Here is a 15,816-nt window from a genome sequence, read left to right on the forward strand (position 1 = left end):
TATTTTTAAGGAGATTTCCTCCCCCAACCAAGGTACTTGCTGCTATTATTTCTATGTATTTATATGTTACATTTCAACTGCTTGTTCACTAAAGAAGACTTTATGTTGAAACACACCTGGCCAATTCATCTAAGGGGCACTCACTTTTCATTGGCATTTGGCCTTTAAGGAGTGCATTCTTAATATTTGTCTGTAGTGTATATTTTAGCTTATGGGATATTAAAAATTTATTATGCAAGCCAGCAAACCTACTTCATCATCAAAACCACTACAGGTCTCTGATTGAAATGATAATGACCTTTTTGGAAATCCCACAGAAGTGATAGCCTCCTTGAAACAAAACCGCAGGATGATTCTATGAAAATCAAAGGCAACGAGTACTGCTATGAAACTTATTTAATAAATTAACACCAGGGAATGAAATGAGTTTCATCCAAGCAATAATAGCATGCTATTTTTGCCACTGAGATGGGATGGGCATGTCATGGTGCTCAAACACACAGTATTCTAAAATCAAGGAAACAGCAGAACTCGGCCTCTTCAGTGTGAGGAGAGCTCTACTGTTGTGTGTGACAAATCAAGATTGTCCCTCACATCTTACTCTGTTTTCTTTGAAGGTCATATGAAGCTTTCGGTTATACAAGACATAGCCTGCTTTACTTACATCACCACCGAGAAGACACCTTGAGCATTTTAGCACTACAAGAAATGTTCACTGCGTTCCTTTGCTATATAAATTATAATCTGAGCAAGTGTGAAATACTGAGTTTCATCCTTCCACTGCTAAATGAGAAATTTAAGTGGGTCAAGGGTATGAAGGATTAGGGGAGATTGCTAAATAATGTGATGAGCTGTTTTTAAAAAGACCACCGTTTCAAACAGAACTCCCCACAGATACCTAACATCTCAATCTGCAAAATCAATTGCTCATTCCTGCCGTTTTCATTGTACGTACAACACAGTCCATTGCCATTCTCTGCAGCATGGAATTATAAAGACTTAACGTTTCCTAAACCAAAGCCATCCTAAGAAACACATCAACATCTCACTCAGCATGAACTTTTAACGACTTGTCCCTTTTTACATTTAGTCCCCTCCCACTGGTAAAGGAGCATGGAGTAATGAGCAGTGTTTGTATATGGCCACTGGGGTAGAATAAAAACAAAAAGCAGCAGCCCTGGGGCTTGAAGAAGCTGTTAAAATGCACATAGAAGGTGTGACTTGTCAAAAGCCATCATGAAAAACACCTTGCCACGTTCTCTTTGGCATTGCTTTGCAGGTGTCAAAACGGCCTTTCATTTCAGGAAATGAAAAATGAAAAATGGCACACATAAACCAAGTATTTTTAAAATGCAAGTAACTGTAAAGTTTTTTTAAAAAACAACAACAATATTTTTACTTTTAAAATATATTATCCTTTCCTACAACAAATTGTGTGCATTCCAAAGTAAACGTGCTTTAACATCAGGTCGGCAGAAGAAAACAATATTTTGTTCCTGGTGGTGCAATGATTTTCACAAGTTTAAGATACAAAACTGTGCATGCTTAAAGTGTTCTTTTTTCTTCTTCTTCTCAAGATTGGCAAACTGCTTTTTTGTTGTTTTGCTCCAACATATCAAGAATGTAAAAGCAATTCCAAAGCATGGAATAATGTGGGGGGGGGGGGAGAGAGCAATGTTCGGAAGAGGGGGCATGACTATTGACTCAAGGTCTAAAGCTACACAGCTGTTCCACTGGGGTGTCTATTGATAGACTCTTGGGGTCTCAAAGCATCCATCACCGGCATGTTTCCCACTGTTTCGTTCTTTGGGGTCAAGCCCTGGAGGAGACAATTAGCAGCCAGGACAAACTGTCAGGCACTCGGGTCTGAGAGTGGACAGGTATGCTGGAGGTGGACAGACCAGAGACAAGCAGTCTCAAGTGGTATGATACATAAGGCAACGAAATGGTGAGCAACCCTGACAGCCTTTATACTTCCCAGTGACACCAACTTAGTCCTCAAGTCCTCTGCTGAAAGATTATGTGAGTAATGCGAGTCTCTACCTGCTGTTGCCCCCCGCCCCCACCTGCCCTCCAACCTAAGGGGGCAGGTGGCACAGAGATCAGGAGGTGAGTGCCTGGATCTCCCCAGGGCTCCCACAGTGGGCTAAATCCTCATTAACTCCATTTTGGATTGTGTCCATTGTCAACAATACACTGCAGAAAATGAAAGGTTTGACGTTTCTCTCTCACTCTGTTGAAATCTCTTGATTTCAAGTGTCTGGAACTCCTGATTTTGGAAGCCTTTTGTCCCTGAGTTTCAAGGTTCAGGGGTTGAAGAAGCCTGGTCATCCATGTTAAAGAATAATTTCAATTCAATGCCTCGCCTTTCAAAAGGAAAATGCCTTATTATTTCAATGTAAAGAGACGTGGGTCGTTAATGTAGAACTTTTTGGATTCAGCCTACAATGTGACATTATTATAGTATGCCTTAGGCAAAAGAGGACAAAATAGAACTGTTAATACCAATTCATCAAGGGAAAGAGAAAGACAGAGAAATGGTGTACACTTTTATTAATAGGGACCCTTTCAACCATGAAAACTAATCCTTTTTGATTGTTTAAAAGTCTTTCCACTGCCCTGAACTCAGATACTTAATTCTAAAGAAAAGGGCATTGCTTTTTAACTGTTTGTTTAATATGCTCACACTGTCCCTACCAAACAAAATAGGTAATTGGAAAACTGGAAGTATAGGGAGATTGTGTTTTTTAAAAAAGGAAAGCCACTGTGATGGAAGGATGGTGAAGTCATCATGAGAAAAGCAGACCAAACAGATAACAACTGATACTAATGATATTCCATTTACTATTTTGCTACGGTGCAGGGCTCATGTTCACATTACAGTGGTACCTCGGGTTAAGTACTTAATTCGTTCCGGAAGTCCATACTTAACCTGAAACTGTTCTTACCTGAAGCACCACTTTAGCTAATGGGGCCTCCTGCTGCTGCACCGCCGGAGCACAATTTCTGTTCTCATCCTGAAACAAAGTTCTTAACCTGAAGCACTATTTCTGGGTTAGCGGAGTCTGTAATCTGAAGCGTATGTAACCTGAGGTACCACTGTATATGAAAAAATACAAAGGACACGCCAACACAGGAGATGTAGGAGGCAGAATGGGGATAGAATTCAATTCAAATTCAGGCATTTTTCTTGGGGAAGGGTCATAGTTCAGAGCATCTGCTTTGCATGCAGAAAGTCTCTGGTTCAATCTCTGGCACATACACCGCTCCCTTAAGATGATCTCCACCTCTCACTGTTCCCCCTTTGTCTCTTATGGAGCTCCACCTCTTACTGCTATAACAGTGTGAAGCATTAATGCAGTTGCATCACATAAAGGCAGTCATCCCACTCTAGCAGAGAAGGCAGAGCAAAGATGGGGGAGTCTCCCAAAAAACCCCTCTTAAGAAATGACTGTTGGAAGGAGCACAGAGAGAAGACACACCATGGTGCACCTGCAACAGCACAACTGGATGCCCTCATCTGTCCCAGGTGCACATCCGTCTCTACAGCCACATCAGGCACTGCAACCTTCCAACAGCCTGACCTCACCCACAAAGGCCCACTCCTCCACTGCCTCCCGAGACAGACGGATGCCAGCAGTGTGGAATAATGCTCTATAAATGGGTCCTTATTTAATGCAAATCCTTTCAGAGGTTGATCTTCCTCTCTTAGCTCTCTTTGCACACACACACTCCAGCTATCAATATGGCCGATGGCCTGGATCTTGATGTGACAGTTCATAACTAACTCAGATACTGGCCAAAAGGGACAAAGGAAAACAAACCAACTGACCCCAAAATGGGTTGTGCTCCTTGCATGGTGATTATGTTTGTTTGGCAAAATAAATGATATCCAACCCTTTCTCTCCCTTTTAATAATACAGTGGTACCTCGGGTTAAGAACTTAATTTGTTCTGGAGGTTTGTTCTTAACCTGAAACTGTTCTTAACCTGAAGCACCACTTTAGCTAATGGGGCCTCATGCTGCCACTGTGCCGGCGCCACATGATTTCTGTTATCATCCTGAAGCAAAGTTCTTAACCTGAGTACAGTACTATTTCTGGGTTAGCGGAGTCTGTAACCTGAAGCGTCTGTAACCTGAAGCATCTGTAACCCGAGGTACCACTGTATAGCAAAAGTCAGCTAATAGACACGTTTGCAAACAGTGTATTTTTCTTCATGGAAAGTAGGAACCACAGAATGCAACTAGGGGAATCCTCTGGAGGCCCTTTATTCTAGGAATACAACCTTATTTAGAAGACTGGATTATGAGGCTTATTTAGTTAGAGGTGAGGCAGAGCCTCTTTTTTATCTGTTATATTTAGCTCCTCTAGAGTGGATTCTGATGGCAATAAAAATAAGCATTTGACTTTCTTTGCAATGTGATGGGACACTTTCAGGGGTGAATGCGATTTAAATATTCACATTCATAGACTTGAATCTGAGCACTAGGACTTGTAATGGTTTTTTGTCCTGATCTAGATTTTTCATTATAAGTTTGCTTAAAGGAATATATGGCAAGTCACCAGATACGGCACAGGTTGGACACTCTCTTTAGGTTTAAACATTTCTGGCAATTGGAATTGTTACTGTGCATACTGATGTCATTCTCTGACATGCAGTAAGGATAGTAAAGGTAAAGGTACCCCTGCCCGTACGGGCCAGTCTTGACAGACTCTGGGGTTGTGCGCCCATCTCACTTAAGAGGCCAGGGGCCAGCGCTGTCCGGAGACACTTCCGGGTCACGTGGCCAGCGTGACATCGCTGCTCTGGCGAGCCAGAGCCGCACACGGAAACGCCGTTTACCTTCCCGCTGGTAAACGGTCCCTATTTATCTACTTGCACCCGGAGGTGCTTTCGAACTGCTAGGTTGGCAGGCGCTGGGACCGAGCAGCGGGAGCGCACCCCGCCGCAGGGATTCGAACCGCCGACCTTTCGATCGGCAAGTCCTAGGCTCTGAGGCTTTAACCCACAGCGCCACCTGCGTCCCTACTTGCAGTAAGGATATCATGTTGTAAATAATTGGTTTAATTTTTTTGGCTATCTAAAACACTATAGCTTTGTTCTCAACTGTTTGATTACGTACAAGTGACAGCAAACTGAGTAAAAATCTGTTGTAATACATTGTTTCTGGCCTTTACACTGTTTCCAGTTGTCCACCCTACATTCCTATCTACTAGAGAATGCATACATGTTTGCTGCTAGGAGTAGAGTCAGTGACAGGATCCAATCAAACTCAGTGTGGCTTACAACAGATATATAAATCACAGCAAAACTAAACACAAATCTAACAATAAAGCAGTAAAATAGATCCACTATAAAAAATATCAAAGGTTTTTCTTTAAAAATGTTGTTATAATATTGATGTTGTATGCAAATAATATAAGTCATGGGTTTTTTGTATTGTATTTAGTTTGCTATGTTTTTTGTTAATTACTCTGATCAGCTCGTGGAAAGGAATTTTTTTTAATGATTGCATTTGTAACAGGAATTTCCCCAATTAAATGGTCTATGGATTACCCTATTATCGTTAATATTGTCCTGTTTGGACAGCACTCATCCAGTGCACCACTGATTCCAGATAATTGTGCAGGAAAGTGATCACAATATGGACCTGATAAAAAAGAGAAGGAGTGCTGACTGTTATTGGTATATTTATGATTCCTAATTCCATACCCGCAAGATAAGCTTACCTAGCTGTCTCAGGTAGCTGTTAAAAAGAAGAACTTTGTGGAACTCATTCAGTAAGTTCAACCAGAAGAAAAAATATTCCTCCAACACTACCTTTTAGAACCTGCTTTCTGGAAAGAGGCAGAACAAGAAAGTCCCAAACTGGAAAGGCAGTCCACAATGATACTACTATCATCTCAGAATTATGTTGTCAAAAGGTGCCAAGAGCTTCAATGTAATTAACAGAGCCATCCTCTCCTAGTGTAGGCTAGGCTAGTCAATGAAGTTTCTATCCTAAAGGCCTGGAAACAAACTGCAAATGGTCTATAATACATAATAAATCATATTTATCCAGACACCTACAGTGGTCTACCTTGCCCCTATATGGTACCTGAGACTAGTTTGCCATCATTAAGGTCAGCAGAATCTAAAGCTTGCTTAGTTAGTAGGAATGATACCACCATCTTCAACATGGCAGGCAATAACCTCACAGAAAAGAACTATTAATGATCCTACACATCAAGCAGACAAAGCTTCTCACGACTGGCTATCACAAGCCAGAAAAGGTAGAGGTCAAGTACACAAGTCATGGCTTGGTTTTCTCCAAGCACTTTGTCTCCATTTCCAGGAGAAATCAAACGCAGCTGATCCAGGCAACTGCAAAAAGAAGAAACCAAGGGGAACTTCAGTAGTGATTCCATTATCAACATGGCATCCATGTCAGAGAGGACGCCAAGTGACTTTATCTGCAAAGTGTCTTGCAAACAAGTCACAGTGGGCTACAGAAGCCCCCTAACTACAAAAGCCTCCTAACTAGCTCAGTTGCATAACACTTTGAAACACAATGCTAATGCAGAAGCAATATTTCTACTGTAAATATTGTTTTGTAACTCAGTGACTGTGTTACTCAGAAAAAAACATATTTTCTTTTCTTCTTCATGGTGCCTTTTTGTCCTTGACTATTTGCGGATGTCTAATTAGATATTTTAAAAAATGTTATGCAAAGCTTGTTCGTCACTGCACCCACATATTTTTCTCATTTGTTGTACAGTATCCATTCATCTAGTGTTACTAGTAGATCACAAGGAAATTTTAAATACTTTGAGAAGCACTTCCTTTAGAAAACTTTAGGACAGGTTTACTTAGCTTTGTTAAAGTGGCTCTTGTTATATATAGTTTTTGAAGGTAATGATTCACTTTATACTTCCTAAAAACATAGCTAGTATGATATAAAAGATACAAAGATGATAGCAGAAGCTGGTTTTTACCATAAAGTTTTGTAAATGTAGTTATTTATAGGAAGCTTTGAAATTTCAGGCAAGGATAATATTACGTCAGAACAAATACTCTGCTAACACGGTACATTCATTACAAGCCAGTTACTTAGTTGGTCCCGTTGTCTGCCCTGACTAATTCTAATGATTAGATTAGTTACTGCTCCAGATTCCACAGAACCTAATTAAAAAAAAATAAAAGAAGATAAAATTATGTAAGAGCTATATAAGAGGAATTGGAATATGGCCAATCCAGTGCCAGCCCACCTATAAGGCAAGGTGAGGTGATTGCCTCAGGTGGCAGGATTCACTGGGCAGCAGATCCCAATGTTGATCTTTCTTCCTGCCTTGTCCTGATGTAGATCTTCCCTCACCCCCTTTTCCCTGGCAGGGATGGGGATGCCGTTTTGGGGTCTGCCTCAGGTGCCTACATGTCTTGGGCTGGTCCTGGGCCAGTCTGCCTACGGATGTCAGGAGTTGGAGTGTGGGCAGGTCAGCAATAAAACACCCAGGGTCATTGAAGTTAACTCTTTATTCAAAGAACCCAAAACAGCATAGGCCTAGTGATCACAGCAACTCTTCTCAGTAGGTGCTTCACCAATGAGGCAGTTGCAAGGACTGAAGGTCCCCACCTTACGCTTGTTTGGAGGTTCTAGCAGGGGAGCGCAGCTATCATATACCCTTGACCGAAGAACGGTACACTCCTTCCATCTGGGATGGTCGTCCTCTTCCACCGAGCGTGCAGCTTCGGGAGGGACGCACATGGAGCGGTGAGGGAGGAAGGGGACACCCGCCTAGCCAGCCAGATCAGCTGAATCAACCCTGGCGATCAATGGGGTGACAGATGTCACAGCCAGATCGCCCTCACATTCATCTTGCCTCTTTTTGCTCTGTCCCTTCCCCTGGGAGACCAGGGGGGAGAGGAGCTGGGTCACAGCTGGAGCAGAAGACTGCCTGACTTATTCAGCAGCCTGCCTCCACTCTGCCTCCTGACCCCTCTCCTGCTTCTGCCTCCAATTCTGGACTGCTGTCTGCCACAGCCTCTTCCTGCTCACTAAACCCTGTTGCCCTTTCAGCTTCTGACCTCCTCCTCCCAGTCTGCCCCTTTTTCTCCCTCTGACCACTCATTGTCATCCCACCACCAATCCCCTAGCTCTGAGCCTTCTTCCCCAGGGTTCCTCTTAGGGATTTCCCAGGTGGTACCTTCTACCACTCCTCTGCATCCAGTCATTGCATGACAAAGGATGAGTGTATGTAAGATAAGGTCCCATGCTACATATATATGTATATACCTTAAACAAAATATATTCTTAAGTTTTCTACTCCAAACTGAAGCCTAAAATTAAATAAATATGCGTATTGTCTTTTTCCACAGGCTCACCAAAATTTTCCCCCTTCCCCGCCAAAGGAATGCTGCATAACAAGGAATAAAAATGTTAGTAGCATATTCAACTGGAATTGCGGTTGAATAAATTGCATTACAAATTGTGTGGGTGTGCTTATATAACTGGTCCAATAAAGGGCCAGAAGTTCAGTACAGGTTACAAGAAATACCAAAGAAGAGGAGTCAGGAATCAAAAAATTTGCCAGACCAGATCAGGCTATGGATCCATCAATGTACGTTCAGAGCCCTTGCTTAGGGCTTCAGAAGAGGGTGGGGGGAAATAAAATCTATAATGTACCTTCTGAAATATGAAATGCCGCTTAGCAAGAGCAGTACTGCTTCCTAACCCCCTTTGGCAATCACCTTACTTCTGAAGCATGAGATTAGATTACCATTATTTTAGCATGTATAACCAGAGTGTTCCTTCGTGTACTTCTTCTAACAAAATTTCTTTGTCCTTTCATAAGTTGACTATAATCATGCAAGGCCCTGTACCCTTCCAAAACCAACTATATGGTGTAAGAAGAGAGCAAAAGAAAATACCGGTAATGGACACCTCCACAGCTGCATTTACTGCTTGTTTGTTTGAAACCATTGATATCTGGTCACAAATCTCCCACTGTCCCATTTAGTTTGGCTCTGAGAGGAGCTCTCCAAGGTCTCGGATAAAAGCCTATTCTAACCTTACTAGGGGAGATCTTTCAAACTGCAGAGATGCTATGGGACTGAACCTCAACCCTGCTTCTAGGGATGCTTGAAGATTTTGTTAGGTCTTAATTGAACTGACATCATCCATACTTTCCAGACAGACAACACAGATCAGAACGCTGCTATCCTTCAGTTTTTGCCAAATTTTGTGATACAGCTCCACTCAAAGAATGTAACAAAATGGCTGCAAAAACGAGGGTGGTGGTTGTTTTTTTAAGGATAAAATGCTTCTAAAGTACATATTTTGTAGAAATATGCATTAGATAATGTGAATTCTCTTGCAAAAAGCAAACAAACAATCAGTCTGATGTGAAAATTGGATGGAACAGACTCACATGCAAAACTAAGATGGACCAGAAATAGGCTGATCCATCTACCTCTACATTCTGCATGCAAAGCAGTGTACCACTGCCGAGCTATGTACCTGGTTGCAATGATTGCTCATCACTAAATGTAAATCATGTGAAAATTTCTCACGCTGCACTTACCAGTGGTACCACCCTATTAAAAATGAAAATGAATTATTCTGAGCTAACAAGTGGCTCTGTAGTAACTTTAGCAAAAGTAACATTTTAGGTTTCAGCTAAAGATGAGATTGCACGGCTGGTGTACCAAAACCATTATCTTGCTCCTTCCTAGGTTAAGTCTTAAATATACAGCTTAACTACACTGAGGAAATGCACGTCGCAATCCAAGGGTGTGTTTGTAGCGAATGAAACTTGTTGACATTTTGTTGGGCTACGGATACTTAAAGCTTCATGAAGTTTCAAAAGTGGTTTGCTGCATAAAAAAAGGTGATAGAGCTAGCTGACCACCATTTGATAGTATAATATAAGCCTGAAATCATGCTGGGCTCTGCATGATTCTGGGTTCACTGCACAGCTTTCTGGATTGTGGCCTTCAAGTGGGTTTTTTTTTTTGTTTTTGCTTAAATAAAGGACGAGCACTCTGAAGCCTACATAAAAGATCCACCCTGAGCTAAACTTCTTTCTTCTTTGACTTTGATTTAAATATAATAGAATGTCACCTGTAAAATATTGATTACCTTTAGTCACATTCCCTTTCATTTTGTATTGTATCTAGTCCTATACATTTCCCTAAGGCAGAAAGCTATTTTCTCACGGATGAGTTGAAAAGCAAGCTCTAAGCTACTGGTGGGAGTATTAATAAGGTGACAATATGGAGAAGTCAGGGGGACAGAAACCTCCGACACCTAAAATGCACTCCCGACGTAATGCACATAAGAGAAGTGCTAGAATATCCTCATTTCCTCATAGCTCATTACTGGCAAGTGCTGAATGAATTTTTTTTAGTGAATGCTTTAGGTTGGAAAAAAGTTTGAGGGGGCTCAAAATATTTTCTGAAAGACTGTGCCCCCCAAACAATTTAATTTCCCATCTTTTTTTTCATTTTGGATTTCTACAGAGGGTTATTCTTCTTAATAGCTGTGTGAACCAGCCAATCAGGGATAATAAGAGTGAGTGTGGTAACAATACAGCACCACATGATCCATCAGATTTAGGTTTGTGACAGTAAGAAGCCAAATCAGAGTAGGGGCAATGCTTCCTGCTTCTACTTACCAGGTGAACATTCCCCCCTCTCTAAATATCACTGAAATGGGAGGATATGTTTTGAAGGATGTAAATGTGGCTGAATTCTAATACTGAAGTCAACCATCAGTCTTCTCATTGATTCTGCTTTGAGAAGCCATTCTAAATTCAGTTTCTGTTCAATACAACTTCAAAACAAAGCCTGTGTAAATAGCCATTAGCTATTGCTTGGCGACACTGTGCAGCTCGTTTCTCCATCCCACTTGCTACAACTGGAAAGAAGTGTGATTTGATTCTTCCGTCCTCACTGCCCATTGACTGCCAAGTGGGCCTTGCAAAAGCAGCCAAGATGAGGCTGTCTGCAGCTGGTGGATATCAGCTGTGGCAAAGACAGGGATGGCCTGAAACTCCCTGCTTGGCCTTAGCCACTCGCATCGGTGCACTGATGCGTCGTGACCAGGAAATGAAAGTTCCCGTTTTTCTGAGCCCATTCAGACTATCATACCATCACAGAATAACCTGGGACTATATGCAAATGATGGGTTGTCAACACAGGTTGCATACACACCATGCCTTTAAAGAGTGATACAGTGGTACAGATACTTAATTCGTTCCAGAGGTCCGTACTTAACCTGAAACTGTTCTTAACCTGAAGCACCACTTTAGCTAATGGGGCCTCCTGCTGCCCCCGCGCCACCAGAGCACAATTTCTGTTCTCATCCTGAAGCAAAGTTCTTAACCTGAGATACTATTTCTGGGTTAGCGGAGTCTGTAACCTGAAGCGTATGTAACCTGAAGCATATGTAACCTGAGGTACCACTGTATTTTTCTAGAAAAAGAGGTGCAAGAACTCACCAGGAACACCCCCCACATTCTCTTAGAATGGCAATGGTGCCTACCTGAGAGGTGCCGGGACTGAGTTCCCCCATATCCCTGCTGAAAAAAAGTCCTGCCTTTAAAGCACATGACTTCCCCTAAAGAATCATGGGAACTGTAGTTTTTTAAGGGAGCTTGGAATTGTGAGTAGTAAAACACAGTCCCCAGGATACTCTGGGGGAAGCCACGTGCTTAAACGTAGGGTGAGTCTGCAGACACAGTATCTCCTCACACTTGAATAAGGCCACCTACATGGCAGGAATAGGGACTTGCTAGTTCATAGCTCCACCATGATCCTGCTCCCAAAAATAAATAAATCAAGAGATGCTGCAGGTCACTACTTGCGTGGCTAAAGTCAAGTTTTGTGAATTATTGGTTGGTTATGCATGTAGCACAGGCAATGCGTGAAGTGCTGGGATCCATAAAGTGGTGCAAAGAGGACAGGTTTCCCCACAGGATTTCAAGCCTTTTCACCTCTGATCCTAGTTGAAAATGATATGGAAACGGCTTCTCTCAGAGTATGTCAACACTTCTAGTTCTGATTCCATATCTGTCACTTATCTGCTACAAGTGAAGTATCCCAGACAGTGTGCAGAATCCAAATTACATCTGAAACTTGTAGGCTGCATAACAAAAGCATTCCTTGCTAGTGGTTTGTACAGCTGAATGTAAGGGTAATTAATTCCATTCATATGTTGTGCACTGTAAAGAGATAAAGAGAAGTGGAAACCTAGTTCATCCGCATAATAATTCTGCAATATATGACTTTAGCAATCTATTTATTTTTTTAAGTGACCAATGCAGTTTATTAATTGCTTTTTCTGAAATTAACTCCACATCAGATTGTGGCATTGCTATCTTTTACTATCAAATTTAGTTCTTCAATGCAGGTGTGTTTCAGTTCCAATCTATTTCAATTTCCCCAGAAGAACAGCTCTTCAAATAAGCTGTAGCCAATGCCATGCAAAGGAGAGAGAGTCCATTTTTGTAAAGGAGCTTTCCTGCCTTCACGGCCTCCTGAAAAATGCCATGAGGATCAGGAGACTCTCAGTAGAGGTCTAGGATGTGGCAGGGAGCCTGCAGTGGGAGAATTGCCAGAAATCAAGTGGAGAGGTCTCATAAAATCAGGAAATCACTTGTGCAAGGTGTCTCCACAGCAGGGAGAAGAAGGTGAACTTTGCCTGAGCGACTTCCACATGCACAGCATTAGGTAGCGCTCACAGCATTTATTTGATTAACTTTCATTTAATATATTTATATAGCGCTTAATGTTTAAGATAGTCTCTAAGTCAGGAATCAGCAACCTGCGGCGCACATGAGTTGTTTAAACGGCCCACGAGCTGCCCCTGAATCGAGCCGCCCGCTCGGCGAGTCCCGGCGCACTGCGCTAAACCAGTGCAGCGCGGAGCAGGGACTCGCTTCTGCAGTGCCAGAAATCGCATCTGCGCAGACGAAGGAAATTATGTCTGTGCATGCGCAAATGCGATCCAGCCCATGGAGCGATCTCCGCAGGAGTGAACCAGCCCAGGAGAGGTAAACCTTGCTGACCCCTGCTCTAAGTTAAGACGGGGAAATCTTAAATTTCATTATGTTTGCTATTAAGTCTTATGTTTCATAGCACAAGAATACAAAATCTTGAAATCATGAAGCTGCAAATTACCATAGAGGCCATCTAATCTAAACTCCTTGCTGACTATACAAGATGTGACTAGAGTATCCCTGCTTAAATGCCTCCAGTGAAGGACTCATAGACCCATAGAACTGTACAGTTGGCAGGGACCCTGAAAATCCTGCAGTCCAACCCTCTGCAACACAGGAATATGCAGCTGCCCATACAGGGATCAAACCTGCAACCTTGGCATTATCAGCACCCACCTTCTTCTTCTTTGGCGATCACTCGTAGCTGAGTAAGATTGGGGACTAGGCAGCCTGCTTCACTTTTGAACAGCTCCTAGTCTTACGAAGTTTCTCCTAATTTTTAGCCAAAATTAGCTTCCTTGCATTTTTCACACGTTGAGTCTAATCCTTCTGGGGCAACTGAATACAATAAATGCTTAGGTTCAGATAGGGCTTTTTTCCAGCCGGAACTCACTGGAACTCAGTTCCGACAGCTCTCAGATGGCTTCCGTTGCCATTATAAGAGAACAATAGAGGAGTTCATGGTGAGTTCTGGCACCTCTTTTTCTAGAAAAGTAGTATTGAGTTCAGACAAGAGGCAGTGATTTTTTTGAATTCCCCCCCCCCCTTTGAATAGCTGACCTTCACGAGATATCATAAAATGGTGAAGGCCGGAGTCTAAAGCATTAGTGCTTTTTCTTTTTCCTTTTTCCTTCCTTCATCCACTCCTGTACAGTACAACCTTTTGCATGTTTATTAGGAAGTCACACTGTGCTCCGTGGAGCTTACGCCAAACAAAGTGTGCATAAAAATATAGCCTTACTCTGTTGGTAAGTTGCCTCTCTGCCAAAAGGCATCCATGGTGACATACAATGCTAAAATCAACAATACAACTAACCGACCAATAAAAAGATCACTAAAGCAACAGCACAATCTGTGATGGGATAATGAGCTGCTTGTGCGTAAAGCTTGATCCCTCCGGGTTTTGGCTGGTCAGCCAACCTGAGTCTCTAACGGAGCCCCCAAAGCATGACTCCGTCAGTCGCTGGTAGAATCTGACAGTGGGCGTCTACGGAACTTACTCCAACATAAAAGCTGTTTGACGGACATGCGCCTCCTGGACTCTCTGCGTGACAGCTTCCGGCGAGGGGTGGGGGTTCCTAAAGGGGGTCTTGTTACCTCCTCACTGTTCTCACTGGAAGTATCCCAGAGCCTCCCCTCCGACTCCCTTTCCCTTTGAGCTCCTGCTCTCCCCCTACTGGTTCCCTCTTCTGCTGCAGAGTCTCTCCTATTCTCCTGGAGCCTTTCTACCACCTGTTCTTCCGATGGCAGTTCCCTGACATCCACCTCCCCCCCAGGGCCCCCTTCACCCCCTCCCGCCTCCTCTCCCACTGGCGGTGAGGGTGGAAAGCCCCTGAAGGAACTCTCCTCTTCGTCCGTGGATTCAAACACTTCTTGCCACAGCTTACCGTCTCTTGCCCCGTCTTCCTCTTCTTCGTCGGAGTCTGCTTCCTCATCCACCCCTGACTCTGGGAACCCTTCAAACTCCCCTTCCTCATCGGTGGTCCCGAAATGTTCCCTTCTAAATCGTGCCATTGGCTGCGGTTTCCCTGGGAAACGCCTATGAAACGTTTCTATTAAAATCTCGTCATTGACTGCCTCTGCTGGTACCCATGTGTTTTCTGACTCTACTTCCCCCTCCCATTCTACCAAATATTCCACCTGATTCCCCTTCCACCTGGAATCAATGATTCCTGCCACGTTCATATCGCGTTCTCTCTCTTCTATCACGGGCGTTTGGGTGACCTCCCTCTCACGTTCCCCCCACTCACGTCCCTCTCGGTACGGCGACAGTAATGACCTGTGAAATACTGGGTGTAATTTCATGTGACTGGGCAATCTGAGTTTGAATGCTACTGGGTTGACCTGCTGTATGACCTCAAAGGGTCCCAATCTTTTGGGTCTCAATTTCTTACTCCGTCCCTTGAACGGTAGTCCTTGGGTGGATAGCCACACCCGGTTTCCCACCCTTATAGTTTCACCTTCCCTCCTATTTCTGTCTGCTTGCTTCTTATATTCTTCCTTGGCTTTCTCTAAGTTGAGTTGGAGCTGACGGTGGGTCGCTTCCATCTCTTCAACAAAATGTTCCGCCGCCGGCACGCTCCACCTCTCCCCTCCCTCTCCTGGAAAAGTCCGGGGATGACACCCATAATTTGCCAGAAAGGGACTCATCCCTGTGGACACATTCTCCGCGTTGTTGTAGGCAAATTCTGCCAGAGGTAACTTATCTACCCAATCATTTTCTCTGTCCTGAACATAACACCTCAGGTATTGTTGTAAAATCCCGTTTGCCCTCTCCGCTTGCCCATTTGTTTCTGGGTGCCGGGCAGTTGAAAAATTGATTTCCACGTGCAGTAAGCTCATGAGTTTCCTCCAGAACCTGGAAGTAAACTGTTTCCCTCTATCGCTGACCACCCTCAAGGGGGCGCCATGCAACCTGAAAATATGCTCTACAAACAACTTGGCGGTTTCCTCCGCTGTGACCGCATGTGAACAGGCTATAAAATGACTCATCTTAGTTAATAGATCTACCACCACCATGACCGCTGTCTTGCCTTTGGATTTTGGCAGGTCCGTCATAAAATCTATGGATACTGCCTCCCATGGCCGTTCTGGTGTGGGTAAGGGTTCTAATTGCC

At 43.3% G+C, this 15,816-nt stretch overlaps 1 protein-coding gene across 4 annotated transcripts in view; it reads right to left on the reverse strand.

Moving 5' to 3' along the window:
• FGF14 (fibroblast growth factor 14) overlaps nt 1-15,816 on the reverse strand; it is a 295,842-nt gene that overhangs the window by 51,637 nt on the left and 228,389 nt on the right. The window lies entirely within an intron of this gene.

Source organism: Podarcis gaigeae (assembly GCF_964106915.1).
Source record: "Podarcis gaigeae genome assembly, chromosome: 4".
NCBI lineage: Eukaryota > Metazoa > Chordata > Lepidosauria > Squamata > Lacertidae > Podarcis > Podarcis gaigeae.